The sequence below is a fragment of the Maniola hyperantus genome, chromosome 10, assembly GCF_902806685.2.
Source record: "Maniola hyperantus chromosome 10, iAphHyp1.2, whole genome shotgun sequence".
NCBI lineage: Eukaryota > Metazoa > Arthropoda > Insecta > Lepidoptera > Nymphalidae > Maniola > Maniola hyperantus.
In genome coordinates this window covers 10,667,253-10,685,577 of record NC_048545.1, presented here as the reverse complement: position 1 = coordinate 10,685,577, position 18,325 = coordinate 10,667,253, and the positions used below count along the sequence as shown (strand labels likewise).

Sequence of the window (18,325 nt, the reverse complement as noted above, 5' to 3'; positions counted from 1 at the left end):
TTACAAAACTATAACCATTAAATAATTTGATTGGTCGAAACCATAGATGTATGATGTAATGTAATCCTCTGTCATTGTCGACAACACACATCTCCGGTCAGCTCAGCTTCAGTAGAAAAAATTTCAGTTAGCAAAACCGTGGTTTGATTCTATTTTCATAGGCTTTCGAGGTGACAGATACCGTGAAACATTGAGTGTACCACTCGCTACTTTTGTATAGCACGCCCCCAATAGCAAACGAAGTGTCCACTCTGTCACCTTATTACAAACATCGAGCATTGTACTAGTTACAGAGTGGAGTCAACCATAGAAGGCAAGGATTGCGGTTGATTACGCATTTAGCGCGTGATTCATTTGACAGATCAGCTAAGCTTTGGATACGGTTCCCGTTTTGCCTCTTTTTCATTCCGTCGTATTAGGATTCCTAGGAGAGTAATGATGTCTGTCAACCGTTTTGATTTATCACCAGTTTCTGACACTTCCGCGATTTCTTTCTTATGAAAAGGTACCAAATGAATTTGATATAGATAGATAACTATTTATCTAGTTATGAGGTAGGTCTGACAGGCAGAATGGGATGGAGTTGTATTTTTGATAACAACTTGAACTTTGCTCCATATGCTTTGACATACAATAGCAAGTGGTAGTATAGGTGTATTGAAAACAATACAGAGAGGAGACTTCAGGTCATCGCATACAAATGGAATGAAATGGCGCCTCCATTTCATTCCATCTGTATGTTCAGATCCAGTTTTTTCTGGTGACTCATTCTGGTGACAGAAGGGCTGGCTTATTTTTTGCGGAACGGATCAGCCTGGCTGTCCAGCGCAGAAATGCAGCCGCAGTTTTAAGTTTTATTCTTCTTTTAAGTTTAATATAGACAAAATGCAAAATAAAAAACCTACAAGTTTTCATAGAACGTTGTAGTCTTACCTTGGGGAGGATTTATTTTTCCTCTAATAAAACGCTTACTTTAGTAAATTACTAGGATTCCACTAAAGAAAGTCCAACTAGATCCCAATCAATCAAATTATATTTATTATTCAGAATTGAACAAAAAGTAAAAACACCTCATAAGTGATTCCAGACACATTATCGAAAGTTATGTAGTAAGTTGACGTAAGAAGTTTTGAGTTTTGACGGCCACACAGCGATGAAGCATACAAAAGACTTCAACGCGCTGTGCTGAGATAACATCTATGCAAAGTGAGGTATGATGAATAGGCGGTGCTGAAGGTTGTGGTAAGTAGCTGTTACATAACCTAGTTTGGGTTATCATATTATACCTACTAATTACACATTTCATATAGGAAAACGGCAAGCGGCGCAAGTATGCCTCTCTAAGGCTGCCTGTCCACTGGTGCGGAGCGGAGCGGAGATGTGTTGAGCAGACCATCAGATTGTCGGTAAATAACGTGACATTTTTATTCCGTCATCTGATGAAACTCTGATTGGTTAACTATACACATCTCCGCTCCGCTCCGCTTCAGTGGACAGGCACCCTTATCGAGAGTTACATTTTTGTTCGGTTTGGCGTGGACACCCTGGGGCCATGGAGTCTTACTGCTAAAATATTTTTACAAGACATTTCACCGCGCTTAATAGCCTCAGCTGGTGACAGACGGTCTGGCTCATTTTTTGCGCAACGGATCGGCCTGGCTGTCCAGCGCAGAAATGCAGCCAGTATTCTTGGCACCATTTCAGGCGGATATGATTTGTATAGATAAAGCCTAGCTTTAAGTTTTATTGTAATATTTTCAATTAAAAAAAAGGAAATATGAAACAAAATGTTTAACATTTCAATTATGAGAAGAAGAAAATTTCATGTGAGTATATTTATTTAGATATGAGAAAATTTTCAGGGTTATCTTAAACTCTGCAAAACTAAAGCTCTGATTCTCTAGAATAGCGATACCTAACAGTAGCAATAGCAGCCGATATGATATTATGACGGAATCGCTATCCCAGGAAACTAGACCTATTAAGTAGATACCAAAATACAATATAATACCTACTAATTTACAAAATCCGTAAAAGAGCCTATACGATAACAAACAATCGTATTAACTAGTAACCTTCCTGCTCGTTCCTCGATAACAACCTGTACAGCAAACCAAGCCAAGCCGAGCTCCCCGTAAGTAATTAATTCAATTGTCTCAGATATAATGCAAGTTATCTCGACGCAAAAGGCCACCGGGAACATTCCGAATTGATTCATTAGATATTTGATTAATCCCGCTGATATGCACGCTCGATATGCAAAGTTGTAAGATAACGCACAATCATAACGGCTAGTACCACATTGCGCACGCCGTGCGGGGAGAGTTATGTGCAGCTGTGGAATACTCCACATGTCTCGATCAGTACTTAGTTAAATGGGTTGAATGATCATTTATTTATTTTCAGCCTGGTGGGCTCCAATTTTATTTGATTTATTTATTCTTTATTGCACACAACACAAAGTAAACATGTCAAAAAACATATATACCATAAAAGGATCTTAATCTTATAGCTGTAGCATGCAAAGGCGGTCTTATCGCTATATCTTCCAGGCAACCTATGACGAAAGGTATCACGAAAACACGGGTTGGTGCGGCAACCGAAACTGATTAAAAAAAATCAAGTTCAAAAACTGTGCGAGATAAATTATTTGAATTCCTCCGTGACGTCTTCTACTCCAATGTTCACTAGGTCTTCAACAAGATAGATAGGTATTTCTTTTCAAATATACTTTAGCTATTATAATACTAAGAGTGCCAAACTACAGCTTTGTTCAGTATTTGGCTCTATCATTTTTAATATTATCCCTTCCACGCTTTTCTGGTTGAAGCTAAATTTTGCCCGTCTAACATAGCATATTATAGGCTTGAAATCCAAAAGAAAATTATATTGCGAAAGTGTATTCAGTCACTTTTTTATGGCCAAACTCCGACCCAATCAAAGCAAAATCTTGCACGTAAGTACCTCACATTCTCGGTAGGAAGATAGGCTTTATACCAAGAGAAAATGTTTTTCCCGCAGAAAAATGTGACGTGACGTATTATTAACACAATAGTCAATAATGATATTCACAGAGCGTGCATCTTCAAGTATGTTGAAATTCGCAATGGTACCATACCTGTGTGTAACCCACATGACGTCACACGATTCTTAAGTCGGTCAACGATCCACGACGCGACACTCACGCGCATCAGTAGACAGTAACTGCTAACAACGCAACTTAGCAACGTATTATGGGATCACCGTGATATACAATATCGTGATAAGAGCATCTTGTAATTTTCATAATACCCTGTGAATTGTTGCGAATCTTGTTGGGCTCTAACGAGTCATGTGCTCCATAAAGTGTCTGCTTTTTTGTCCTAGTGCACACCGCCAAGAGTCATATTTAATCTACTGCCCCAGAATACTTAATTAAGTACCCTCCAGGTAGGTAGGTACGGAAGGGCACCTCCAAAATGACGATAGCTACTTTTGATACGACGCAATAAAATACAATTGAATAAACGCCTCCCTTTCTATAGCGCAAACTCTTGTCTCTCTTTCTTTAAGAAACAAGAGTTACGTGAGTGCCGTCGAAGGGTCGTGCCGTCGTATAGGTATATTTCTCGGGTCACGAGACCAAGTCCGGCCTGCTGCTGCAAAGATTTGACACTCATCTGGCAAGAGCCCAAGAACATTTGCGATGACTGTAGGTACGTACTACGTACCTTTTTGCAAATATCTTTTTAAAGTTGTAAAGTTGTAAAACTTAGGTAAGAAAATAGCTGACAGTCAGTCACTCTGTAGGTAATAGTCAAAAGATCCAAACTCCAAACTCTATGATAAGCAAAAGACCTTAAAATTCCTTTATGTTGCTCTTACCGAAGTTTTGAAAAACTTATTTCGTTTGTGTGAAACCAATGTCTTTATACATAGTAAACTAAACCTTTAATATGGCAAACTTTGTAACTTACAATTATTTTGCTGCCATAATAGCAGCTTTACACTCGTCTTCCTTGAAGGGAAATTATTACGTGTTTTGAAATAACTTAATATCCTCGTTGTAATAGCGTGTAAATTACGGAATACCTTTAAGAACATTTTCTGTATCATTTCACCTGCTTGGAGTCACGCAACAACTAAGTACAGTATGCGGCCGAAAGTAATGTACATCGGCCTTTAAAATGACCTTTCGGCGTTGTAGAGCGTAGTCTCTGTCACTCATACCTATATGACGTTTTGTCAACACATAGGCGTAGTAAGCCGACAATGGGTTGACAGAAGCCCTTACAAGTATATCGTTCACGAAAATAAGCGTGACAATGATAATAGTGTAAATAACTGAAACGCATCTTGTGGAACACGAATCTAAAAAACAAAAGTGTGAAACAAACGTGACGCCTGGTGAGACACGTTGTACCGTTTAAACGTGATTCTGACAGTTAATATGTAATACAACACGCTGTTATTGTCACATGAGATAATAAAACTATATTAAGTGGTGGTACCAACGCTTTATATCTGAGCTTTAAAGTTACACTTTATTTCTTAAATGATGGTTTACATACAAAGTGTTCTTAAACGATTTCTCTGCAGTTCAAGGTAAAGAAAAGCGCTCCAAAAATATTCTAGGTTAATCAAGTATGTCTGTCTGTCTGTTTGCCATTTTTGATGATAACAATAAGTCAATTTTTAACCGGAGACAGTCATAGACTACGTTTGATCCCGAAAAATCAACGAGTTCCCACGGGATATATAAAAAATCTAAATCCACGATCCTAAATCCACAAGATGCAGGAGTATAGTTTAAATTAAAGTATTATAGAACAAATCATTTATATCAAGTCGAATGTAGTCACATGAAAACTATAACAAAACTAAAGAAGAATTTCTATTTCTATGATTTCATAAGAAGCAGGCAAAATACATAAACAAACGTAAACTATATTGTAGAAATGGAATTGATAAAACAAAAAGATAAGCAATGAAAATAAACCTCTGTAATATTGAAACTAGAGTTAGCGCAAACATTTGTTTTAATGGCTCAGTTAGTTGCAAGTACAACTTTTCTAATCGGCTTTCTATTCAATATTAAGTACTTAAAGACTTTTTATTACCTATGCAAATTTCACGGTGTGTAGCCACTAATTTGTCCGATTCCCAGACAATTGAATCAGACTGTGTAGTCCGTAGTTATGAAATAATGACATGATCATCATCATCAACCGCTAGATGTCACTGCTGGACATAGGTCTCTTGCAGGGACTTTCACACGCCACGGTCTCGCGCCGCCTGAATCCTCCAGCGGCTCCCTGCATCTCGCACGATGTCGTCCGTCCACCTAGTATGTAGGATGTCTTCGAAAAAATTAATTATTTCGCAGTAATTATTAATAGCGGGTCTTCCAGAATACGTAAAATACACGTCCTTTGTTAGTTTTATGTGTGATAGCCATTTTTAATATATCGATTAAACTAAAAAAGCAAATGATTGTGACGTCACATACCAGTATTTCACAGAAGCTCGCAGACTAAGCGCGCGTTTTGACGTGTGATAAAAAGTTACTGATTTGACTAGTTGTCAAATACCAGACTGCTTTTGTTTGCTATCAGATGTTACCACATTATTATGGTGTAAATTGCAATTTATCTTACACCTATCTAATCTTAAAATCCTGGTAAAACAAAGTGATACAACATATAGATATATTTTTGAACGGAAGGGACTTTCTCAAAATAAAGATATATAATATTATTGCCGATCAATAACCCGTTAAAATACATCAGCATTGTATGGTTCATAGCTGCTGACCTCCACTTTTAGATTAGGCACTTCTTATAGATTGCGGTACTTCGTTTATGATAGTTCAACCTAAAAATGGAAATACTAAAATAGAGTTACTTTTTATAACTGAAGCAACATAATAACATAAAACGCCAAAGGTTTTAAAGCTATGCTAACTAGAGCAGAGTATTTTTTAAGCTTATTAGTTCTGTTAAAAAACCATCACCTGTACCTAATCTATTATTCAAATTTCAAGCAACTTATTAGATACTTTGTAGCAGTAACTTTTTATCACTTGCTTCTTTTTCAGGGTTCCGTGGGTGCCAACGGGACCTTATTATCAAATCTCTCCTGTTCGTCCGTATGTCTGTCTGTGCGTATGTATCTCATGAATCGCAATAGATAGAGCGTTGAAATTCTCACAGAGTGTGTATTTCTATTGCCTGTATAACGACAAATAATTTTAAAAATCCACAATCTAAATTAAGAAAACTTAAAAAATACATATTGTTATATCTTGTGGTACGGAACCCTTCGAGTATGAGTCCCACTCGCACATGACCGGTTTTTTAAGCTTATTAGTTCTGTTACAAAAACATCCCAACTGTAATCCATTATTCAAATTTCAAGCAACTTATTAGATAGTGTGTAGCAGTAATTTTTTATCACTCGTTTCTTTTTTCTATATCATCAATTTTTATGTATCAAACCTTTGTGCACTAACCGGGCGAAAGTTTTTATTGTATTACGCAACACGCTTATTACATTTAGGTCTAGGATTTCGTTTCAAAACGCAGCTGAGACGCAATCTGTCCACAAGGTGTTGTAAGCAAATAATTAAATTACATAATTAATATCTCAACGAATAATGTCATACCTCCGCTCCGTAAAAGTACAGTACGCGGCCGAAAGTAATGTACATCGACCTTTAGAAGGAGATAACAGATTTGTAAAGCGTTGTCCCTGTCGTTGAGACCGACAAAACGTCATATAGGTATGAGTGACAGAGACAACGCTCTACAATGCCGAAATGTCATTTTAAAGGCCGATGTACATTACTTTCGACCGCGTACCGTATAAATTTGAGAAAATAAACATAATTTATGTATATTTCTCAATTTTTGTGATAAGTATTGATATGTGGATTTAGGTTTTAAATCCTGTTCAGTGCGCGACAGGTCAAGATGACTATCGGGGAGGGAACGCCCCGCACACCTGAACATCGGTCTCCAGGAGTTCATCTGTGTACCGTCAAAATTGTTAAACGGATGGGCCGTGGAAAGCTATCAGACGGACATACAGACAAACACACTTTCACATTAATAATAGGTATTACTCAGTACTCAGTATTCAGTATGGATGGATTTTATCCCATTTATTATTTTACAAATCTTAAACCTTTTACTGGAGACTGGAGAAACCTGAGTTAAGTAGATATATTTTACGACCGCTCTTAAATGCTACGGATATCTCATAATATGACCGGAACATTCAAATTATTTATATAAATGGATATAGAAAATCATAACACTCAGGATTTATATTTATTTAAAAGCCATACAAACGTCAAAGTTGCAAAGTAAACAGAATAGAGAGAGAGCTAACGCGTGCCAGAGCTTCGACATTTTATAAAAACTGAAAGTTTATTTGCGTATTGTCCCCAACACAGAGAGGACTTATTAGTAAAACTTTAAATTTTTACGGGTATCTGGCAGGGGATTGCCACGATACTAAGTGTTTGGCAATGCATGACGTGATTTCTGATACAATTCCGAAGAAAATATAAAAAATTATACTTTATACATTGGCGTAAGATTTTTGACACCTTTATTACCTGTTATCTACCAACGCCACCATGATCCAAATTTCACAGTCTCTGATCGTTCCTTCTATGTTGAGGGCAATACGCAGAAAAACTTTCAGCTTTTATAAAATAACTAGCTTATGCTCGCGACTTCGTCCACGTGGACTACACAAATTTTAACCCCCTATTTCACCGTTTTAGGGGTTGAATTATTAAAATTCTTTCTTAGCGGATGCCTACGTCATAATAGCTATCTGCATGCCAAATTTTAACCCGATCCGTCCAGTAGTTTGAGCTGTGCGTTGATAGATCAGTCAGTCAGTAAGTCAGCTTTTCCTTTTATTAACCGACTTCAAAAAAAGGAGGAGGTTCTCAATTCGTCGGAATCTTTTTTTTTTTATGTACGTTATTTTTTATGTACGTTACCGGATTACTCGAAGACGCCTGGACCGATTTTGAAAATTCTTTTTTTGTTTGAAAGGGTATACTTCAAAGTTGGTCCCATTTATATATATTTAGATCAAGGTCTCGCACGCATTGGCTCTTAGACCAAAACTTTCAAAGTAAACAGAACTGTTATTACTATCTCCTGAAAGTCAGTCCCAGTAACAAACGATCAGATACAGCGTGTTTTACACGATATCCACTGAACAAAATTAACGTCAACGTTACTCGGCGCAACAATAGAATAATGGCGTTATTACTTTAGATTTATTACTTTTATCGATAAACAATACGGAGCGGATTTCACCGTTCCTATAACGGTGTTGGCATAGACCAATTTTAACGAGCACTGAAAACCTATCAACCGGCCGCAGTGCAACCGCAATAATGGCGGAAAGGAAGACTAACAGATAATTGGCAATGTCTGTGATGTTGGAGAATGTATCAAGCTTTCAAACTATAAAAGTGAATAGTGTCAGCAGGTGCAAACAAGACAGTGCAAGAATAACAGCTACAATGTCATGATCGCAATCACCTCTGATTGGTTGATGCTCGCTCACTATTGGCTACAATGATTTTTGCAACAAGAATAGCACAAATTCAGCCAATCACAACAATTTATATTGTAATAATGATTTATGCAGGTTTTACGAAATCGACCTACTGAATCCAAGGACAGTTATCTCAAAAGTTCGAGTAAGAAGTAATATTTTACTATTTAGAAATGTAAATTCAAATAATGAAAAATAAAGTTGTTTATGAAGTTGCAAAAAAAATACGATACCAAAATATGAGTTATGAATTAGCCAAAATATTGCAACCGTGCTAGAATGAAAATTGATCCCTGTTTAACTACTCCTTTAGGATTCAATATGAAAGTTTCTGGAATTGGTGAAAAATAAGAGCCAAGTTTTTTCTTCAAATCCTGTCGTCGTAGTTAAGTAAGTAAATAAGTAGCCTAAGGGAAACAGATTTTTGATGTGAGAAATTTGTCACTATCAGTTAGTAGTCCAAAATGCATGGATACCTACTACATTTTTTGAGAAAAATAGTTTCCCACATATTTACCTCTATTCAAATCTATGTTAACAACTTTAAGAATGTTATTCCAGCAAGCCGGAGTAAAAGGGCGCCAGCGCCAGCGGTAGCGAAACGTGAGCGATAATTTAGCGATACCGCAACGGTACCAGAAGAAAGATCGGTATAGCAATTCCTTATCTAGAATCAACACGATCGGAATTTAAAGTTGGGATACCAAAGCGAGCTATCTTAGTAATTCAACTGCTAATAGAGGTATTCTTTCGCAAATTCCTCCTGCTGCATGCTTTATTTGAAAAAGGAACTAAGCTGTCGGAAACTTGTCAATGACTTTGGCTTATTTTACTTACTCTCATGGAATGGGAAATTTTTAATTAAGAATGCATAATTACTAGTCTTTATATTTTATTTATTCCCAGAGTATTATAATGCTTACACACTAACTAAAGGGAATAAGCATCTTCTAGGTAAACGCGTCCCACCTTAGGCCGCATCATCACTTTCCATCTGGTGTCATTGTGGTCAAGCGTTTGCATATCCATATCCATACTAATATTATAAATGCGAAAGTGTGTCTGTCTGTCTGTCCGTCTGTCTGTCTGCTAGCTTTTCACGACCCATCTGTTTAACCGATTTTGATGAAATTTGGAATAAAGATAGCTTGCATCCCGGGGAAGGACATAGGCTACTTTTGATCCCCGAAAATCAAGGAGTTCCCACAGGGTTTTAAGAATTAAATCCAGGCGGGCGAAGTCGCGGGTATCAGCTAGTAATGAATAAAAAAAACTTCTTCATACTCTCATAAAAATATTATTTGATTAAATAGGTCTCCTAAGTTCTTTTTTTAAATTCTACGCACACGTTCTTTTTAATCCATTCCAATATATCTGGATCTGGAATTTTTATAGTATCTTCTCTACATTGGTCAATCGTCTTTACATCTCGACTTTTCATTAGAAACTACATATTCATAATGATTGATAACTAATGGTGACTTGGCAGAAACCGATAATTCATTAACTTCCGCTTCTCCGTCGAGATAATTCTCTTATCATAAATTATTACAATACGATATCGCAGCGATTTCCTACGCGTAAGTAGGTATATATGTATTGCCTATCTTTTTAGAGTTCCGTACGCGAAGAGTGCGAACTGTTCTCTGTTACTAAGCCTCCGCTGTCCGTCAATCTGTCTGTCTGTCAGTGGCCTCATATCATATTTATTACTGTCTCATGAACCGTAAAAGGTAGAGAGTTGAAATTTTCCGTGTGTAATTCAATTGAAGCTGTGATAGCCTAGTGGTTAGGACGTTCGCCTTCTAATCGGAGGTCGGGGGTTCGATCCCGGGCACGCTCCTCTAACTTTACGGAGTTAGTGCGTTTTAAGTAATTAAATATCACTTGCTTTAACGATCAAGGAAAACATCGTGAGGAAACCTGCATGCCTGAGAGTTCTCAATAATGTTCTGAAAGGTATGTGAAGTCTACCAATCCGCACATGGCCAGAGTGGTAGACTATGGTCAATTCTCTGAGAGGAGACCCGTGCTCTGTAGTGAGCCGGCGATTGGTTGATCATGATGATGATGATTTCTATTGCATCACCATAATAGCACTGTTTTATAGTTTGCATGGCGGCCATTTTGAAATTTTAATCATAGCTGTTGAGTGTTGTTATAGAGTGCATGGCGGCCATTTTGAATTTTTTATCATAGCTGTTGAGTGTTGTTATAGCGTAACAACACTCAACGACGATGATAAAAATTTCAAAACGGCCGCCATGCATACTAGAAAAAATTGCTACTATGGTACGGAAGCGTTCGTGTAAGAGTCTGACTCGCACTTGACTGGATTTTTAAATGCAAGAGTTCAATAATTGATGTAAGATTAGCTCTGTGTAACAATTAGCGATGAGTCATAAAAAGAGATGAGATTGATGAGAGATGTAATTGTATAATGTGACGGGTGAAGTATGAACCGCCTCTTTTATTTGTATAAGATTCCGTAATCAAAGTCAGCACCTAAGACTGAGGCCACACAATGCGTGCCCGGTGCGTTGCGGTGCCGCGCGGCTGTGGATTTGAGTATTGAGTGCCACACGGGCACTGCGTCGCCGCTCCGGCAGAAAGTATGGTAGCACCGCACGACCCCTTCCCGCCTCGTCTATCTGGTCTCAAATCCGTGGCGCGTGCGGTGCGGGGTCGCACGACGTCGTAACACAACGTGTGGCGTGGTACAGTGAATTCAATGTAGATGACGCGGCCCGGCGGCACCGCTCAGGCGCCGCACCGCCGCCGACGCAACGCATCGTGTGGTTTTACTCTTAAGCCATGCACACACAGGCCAGCTATAGGCAAAACCAATTTTTGTTTTATTTTCCTGCCCGTCTTGCTGGCCCGCAAACTAACTAGACCACTTTTTCGTATTGGAAAAACGGCTTTTTCAAACTGTTTTTCTGTGTCTGTCACACTGGCATAGTCTTTATAATTCGTAGTTTTTTATTGCAAATCCATTTTGGATTACACTTTTTTCTCTGTCATAAACAAGATTTGGTAAGGAAACTTCTTCACGTAGGACAAGATAATTATTATTATCTAAAATTTTGTAATAATTTCATAGGACAACTTTTTTTTGTTAAATAAAACTTTGGTCTGGATTTTTGCTTTGAATGGGAACGAATAATTTTATCTAAGACTAGCTGATTCACCCGGCTTCGCTCGGGTGAAATTTGACATGATAAATACATAATATAATATAGCTTATGGCCAATCTATAACAACGTATCTTACAAATGGCGAAAGTATTTTTCTCAAATAGATGCAGTGAGCAGCAAGGAGGATATAAACTTACAAACTTTACCTCTAAGTATATTATACTTACTATATTAGTGTAGATAGGATAGATCGAAGAAGACGACTTGTTTCATAAATCTATGCAATGTTGGGTAATTGAATTACTCCAGCTGGTTATAGCTGATGGTAGCATTGACGGCTCGGCAGACCTCTACTTTGGAAGGTAAATTAATTACACAGCCTCACTACCTCTCGTGCACGTTGATAGACGTTCAAATAACCGCTTTCCTAACACCACGCCTATAACAAGAACCGGTATCAAGAGATAATCTATAATAAACAAGTGTAATAAGATAGTTTTTGTTCTGTAATAACTTAGACAAGCGCGCTGTCCTGATAAAAAGTGATGAGTCTGTGAAGTTTCCTCACCAAGCTTGTCATGACGAGTAACGAAAAGACAAAAGAACAGAAGCCAGAAGGGCAAAACACGTCTTAGTTATAGTTTCCACGGAATTCCACGGAATCTTTAAAAACCTAAATTAAGGCGAATGAGTAGCGAAAATCGTCTAGTTTATAATAATCAATTTACTTGCACATAAGAAATGTTAATGAAATGAAAATATGTTAAAACCAAGCCAAAAGTACAGTTATTCATTTAATTTTGGAAGGGTTTAATTAAAGCTTATTCGTACCTATGTTTAAAGTCATCAATTTATTTTACTGTACCTACGTTAAAATATAATGGATTTTGGACAGGCCTTCAGGTCAAGACATGAGGTCATAAAGGCGGCCACTTTTAAAAAGGAAATCCATAGCGGCTTGTTGATTATATCTACCACAGTGTTTAAACTCATGATGTATCGCTATTCAAACTCTAATGGAAGGCTAACGAATAAAATATATAACTAACACTGGCACTTAAACTAATATAGCCCGATAGTGATCATATTCTCACACTTTGTTTAACAAAGCTATTAAACAGGTTGTCGGTAATTAAAAACTTGAACAGGAATATGGTCTCACCTATGCAAACATAACGGTTCAATCATCAAAGTTAACAAAAAAGAGATGGCTGACAAGCGCCCCGCCCTACCTTATGGATTGATTGCAAGTAAAATAATATCTCGTAACAAAAACGTCTTACCTAACACATAAAAAGTCTGAGATGGTGTTGTCGCAAACCACGTTTTTGTAATTCGGTTGCTAGCAAATTAAGTCATCGATAGATAAAAAGCTGTGATTATAAATGGTAATGTGTTCATTAGAAGCATAAGCGTGTTGAAATTATTCGCAATCTTTGTAGAAAAGGTAAAACCCACTGACTCAAAGTCAAACATACTGCATACTATAAATACAATAAACTCAAAATATATTATCAGATCTTCTACCGTCATCGATAACTTGCCCATTGTTCAAACAAAAAGTTGAACTCGTACGTGCATCAAAATCAATTCTCTTCCACGTTTTTAAAGCTATACAACGCATTAAACGTGATAACTAGAATCTGTACAGTAGTTAGGAGGTTCATCACATTCAGAGCGCTTCTATAGCATTGCGCAGACGCATTTGTTGATATGTCAAACGTGCTATTTCTTATCATGCGATCTTAATAATTGAAAACGAGATAAGAGACATCAAGAATATTTAGGAATAACATCATGAACCTTTGTATTAATAAAAATAATTAAATTGGAATTTTGTAATTTCATCAAATACTTCACAAAATATTTTGTAACAGTTGTAACACTTAATAAAACAAGGCATTACAGATTAAACAAGTTGTTTAGTCATAGACATTAAATTATAGACGTAGAGCGACAAGTAAGAGAATTGATGATAGTGACCACAGACAAAGATGAAATATACCTATAGTAACAAACGACATGACTAAGACAATGACGAACAATGTATTTATTGTAACCGTTATTGTAACACTAAATTACATGGTACGGCTATGTGAGAGTTCGTATCCTATGAAGTCGATGTCAGTAATGAAATAGAGGACTTAATTGTAGGTACCCTTTATTAAAGTAGGTATCTACTTGCTTAAATATAGAAAATAAACATTCAATCTCAACATAGATGCTTACAACATTTGTACAAAACACTTTAAAAAACAAGATAGTCGATCACCTTAAGTACATAATAGTAGAAGATTTTTACTTTAGTTATAAGGAAAAGCATGAATTAGAGATTTGTGAAAGATACGAAAGACGCCGTTATCCAATCGTGGAAAGTTAAACTAGATTAGTTTTTTTTTTTACTAAAAGCCAAAATATTACATATCACATGAAATATTTAGAACCTATTATAAATTCCCTTGCCTCCTTGCGCTAACCAAGAATAAGGTTAGCGAACCATTATCACTTCTAACGAGGCCAACAATCTACCGTTACTCAAACTCAAACCTGAAATACGAAACATACGGGTAAACACTTCAAACGCTCCCAAGACCATCGCTGCTTAAAAGTAGTGTTTATTTAAAACGACGTTTTACTAAATGTCGTGTTTATTCTATTTCGACAGGCTCTATGGGGCATCATATAGAGACAATATTATTGCATCTCTTGCGCAAGATCTCCAAAGTTCTATTTATATTAGGAACAATTCATGAAGAAGGACATGATATTTTCCGATTGCCTCACAAATACAACAAAAAGGCCGGCAACGCATTAGCGGTTCCTCTGGTGCTGCAAATGTTCATGGGCGGCGGTAAGTTTCCTCGCTATTTTTATTTATTTAAAAAAGAAATTAGATAAAAACACTTCCAAAATTAACTCGCATACTTATCTGGTCTATTAGTTGGATTATTATTATTTTTATTTCTCGTCGGGTTCAACATTAAGCAATACACTCCTTATAACCCTTATTGTCCTAACTGTAAGAGATCGTATTAGCCAATAGCCATACATTTCGTGTTGTGCACAAGACTTATTTAATGTGATTTCGCAGTAGCGTGCTGAATTACGTGTGGTCCGTAATGATTTGGTAGTCAATGAGCCAATTTAACTGAAACTGTCTAGCAGAATTAACTTCGAATATTTTAAGGAGTATTGAAATTTTCATGAAATTATATTATCTCTCACTGGCAGCACGGTAAGAATTTTTAACGCTCCGCGGTAGATAACTCGATAACATGATAAATCAAAGGCAAAGGCTTTTAACGAGAAACAAACTATATTAGAAGCTAGCAGCTAGCTGTGTACTCATAGGTAACTTTTACTCTCACAAGGCTCTTTGTTTCAGCCCGGATATATCAGAGCTTAGCGGTGAACCGCATCAGGTCGCCAGCGCGCCGGCTTGAGGGTTGTACTCACGTCATGTATAGTCCGCGACAGGTCGAGACGGCAATCGAGGATGGAACGCTGCCAACACCAGCACAGCCTCCGCGCTAATCCAGTGCTGGCGAGCGCGGGTGACGTGCCCTGATTACCATCTTAACCTACCGCGTACTATAAGGTTGGTCAATTCGATGGAATTTTTGCCCAATGGCATCCGGTTGTTAGGAAGTCATGGGCAAAAAATTTTATTTTCACAGATTTGAAACTAACATCGTCAGTAGTCTTTAACACCAAAGTACAGTACGCTTAGTATAAGATTTTACTTTCACGAACGTTGATAGTATTTGAGATTCGATACACTTTAGCGTTAAAGTAAAATGGCCCTTAACTGCCTTGTTTTAATGCTCAAGTTTGTACATATATTTACAGCCAACGCTCCAAGCGGAAACATTATGAAATTAAAATCAATGGTACTGAATTTTTGACTTTAAATCAAGAAGTTTTAGGTAAATTTTGCTTTGACGTTATTTTGTTTCGACTCTCGAATACTATAAAAAATGATGAGTGGTGGTTTATAATTTTAACTTCTAAAGAAATGCTGATGAGTTATCGCCAACAGAAATGAATGCAACCGAAGCGGTCTGCTTTTGTCACAAGCTGAGTATGATAGATTGGGAAATGTGTGTTGTTAGCATAGAGCCTACAGGCAGTATTTGTAACACCACCCACAAATGGCCTGTTAGATACCGTCCTAGTGCCAACAGCAATTTGTACTTTACATTGCACTTTAAACATATTGCCTGGCACGGACTTTGGTTTGACCTATGGAAACTTAGTAATCAGATCATTATTAGTGATATTATGTACGAATTAACAAAAGAAGACTAGAAGAAAACCAAATTATTGGTTAACACAGAATTGACAAAAGTGTTTTGGTTCATATAATCAATACTAATGCATACTAATATTATAATTATTAATTAGATAGAGCTCAGTAAAACCGACTGTGGTTTTTGTGGCACTGAATGTAGCAGGAATAATACGTAATTTTTATAAGTTTAATAAAAAAATGCGCAAGTGTGTCTGTCTGTCTGTCTGCTAGCTATTCACGGCTCAACAGTTTAACTGATTTTGTTGAATTTTGAGTTTAAAATTACTAGCCTCGAAATATTCCTATTTTAACACTGACAACTTTGGGCGTAAATATTAGGAGTGTTAAAATTCTAAAACCATTTAACATTAGAAATAGTTTACTTATTTATTAGTTGAAATATCTTTACTTTACAGACATATATTTAGTATGTTTTTCTCTAAAACATTTTCCTAAACCCTTTTCGCACGCTTGATTTAGGGGAAAATCATCGTGCATCTTACCTTTCTCATACAATGACAGGTGAAAAGCAAACTGATTACCCACGTGCGTCGGCAATTTCGGTCAAGCGTACTGCGTCACCTTAATGGTTCTCGTTGAATTATAACTTAATTTATTATACCTACCTGTTTTTTAGGGTTCCGTACCTCAAAAGGAAAAACGGAACCCTTATAGGATCACTTTGTTGTCTGTCTGTCTGTCTGTCTGTCTGTCAAGAAACCTACTGGGTACTTCCCGTTGACCTAGAATCATGAAATTTAGCAGGTAGGTAGATCTTATAGCTGACGTTTGGGGAAAAATCTGAAAGCCGCGAATTTAGGGTTAGATCACACAAAAAAAATTAAATTGTGGTCATGAACTAATCTAATATTTTCAACTTTCGAAGTGAGTGACTATATCAAGTGGGGTGTCATATGAAAGGTCTTCACCTGTACATTTTAAAACAGATTTTTATTTATTTTTATGCATCATAGTTTTTGAATTATCATGCAAAATGTCGAAAAATAACGACTGTAGTACGGAACCCTCATTACGCGAGCCTGACTCGCACTTGGCCGGTTTTTCTATATGCATTTAATTTTTGAGCTTTCTTTCACAGTATTTTATCCCATAATATTGAAATTAATTTTAAATCGTGTTGTAAGTCTTGTAACTACTTATAATAAGTTAACGTAGGCGCATTATTTTCACTGGCTTATGAATGATAACCGTTAAGGTTTTGTTCCCGACGTACACGATAAAGTGCGTCTACATTGTGATTTGGAGCAAGTGTGTCGAAACTGGGCGGATTTGCAACATTGCCCGAGCTCAGTATTCAAACAGCATGCACACCGCAACTATACACCATAAATGTCACATGAATCTTATTGAACAGCTCAGAAAATAATGGCCGAAATTATTTTAAAATACCCACTTACCCAGTTTTACTTCTCTTTAGTAGATCGGTAAGTTTTACCGAGCTTCAATATTAAAGCTTTTAGGGTTCCGTATCTCAGAAGGAAGAAAAGAAACCCTTTTAGGACCACTTCGTTGTGTGTCTGTCTGTCTGTCGTGTCTATTAATTCGGGGGAATCAAAATCTATAGGGTACTTCCAGTGGCGTGCAATTCATAGAGGCATAAAAGTACTGCTTACCCTAGTTGAAATGACCAGTGCTCATTTTTTTTATGACCTGCCATTCAGCAGGTCTCTATAAGGTGTATCTAAGGCCTATCTTACTAATGCTTACCCTGGATTCAAACTCTGTGCACGCCACTGGGTACTTCCCGTTCCCGTTGAGTCATGAAAGTAGGCAGCTAGCAATGTCTTATAGCACAAGCAAAGGAAAAAATCCGAAAACCGTGAATTTGTGGTTACATCGCTAAAAAAATTAAATATTTTGTGTTCCCGACCAAATAATTAGATTACAAAATCACATTAAGATGGCACTGTCTGTCATGAACTTGCAAATTTTTACTATACTAGTTTGAGATTTCTTGTTCAATGGTGTGGGGGACCCTTCGTGTGCGAGTCCACCTCGCATTTGACCGGGTTTTTAAGACTATAAAAGTCAAGTATGAAAGTCATTCAGCATTACTTCAACTTTCTTACAGGATAGTACTGCAGCAAATCAATTAACATGTTTCTCCAACTTAATAGTTCAACTCCAAACAAAACTATGCGTAGGTGGCAGACTAATTCTTGAGCCACACCCATCAGAGAATTCATCCATAAATGTCAACGATTAACGACAAAATTAAGCAATTGTGTCATCATAATATTGTGTAAGAGCTCCAGTTTATTGGCTTACCTGAATGTGATTTGTTTTTCATAACCGCACCGCCATTTTTAAT

General features: G+C 37.0%; 1 protein-coding gene across 3 annotated transcripts in view; it reads right to left on the bottom strand.

The window, feature by feature from the left end:
* Positions 1–18,325, bottom strand: part of Cad99C (cadherin 99C) — a 169,658-nt gene that overhangs the window by 88,032 nt on the left and 63,301 nt on the right. For all 3 annotated transcript variants that reach the window (XM_069501483.1, XM_069501482.1, XM_069501484.1), the window contains one exon: positions 18,283–18,325. The gene's annotated coding sequence lies outside the window, so the exon portion shown is untranslated. The remainder of the gene's footprint in view (positions 1–18,282) is intronic.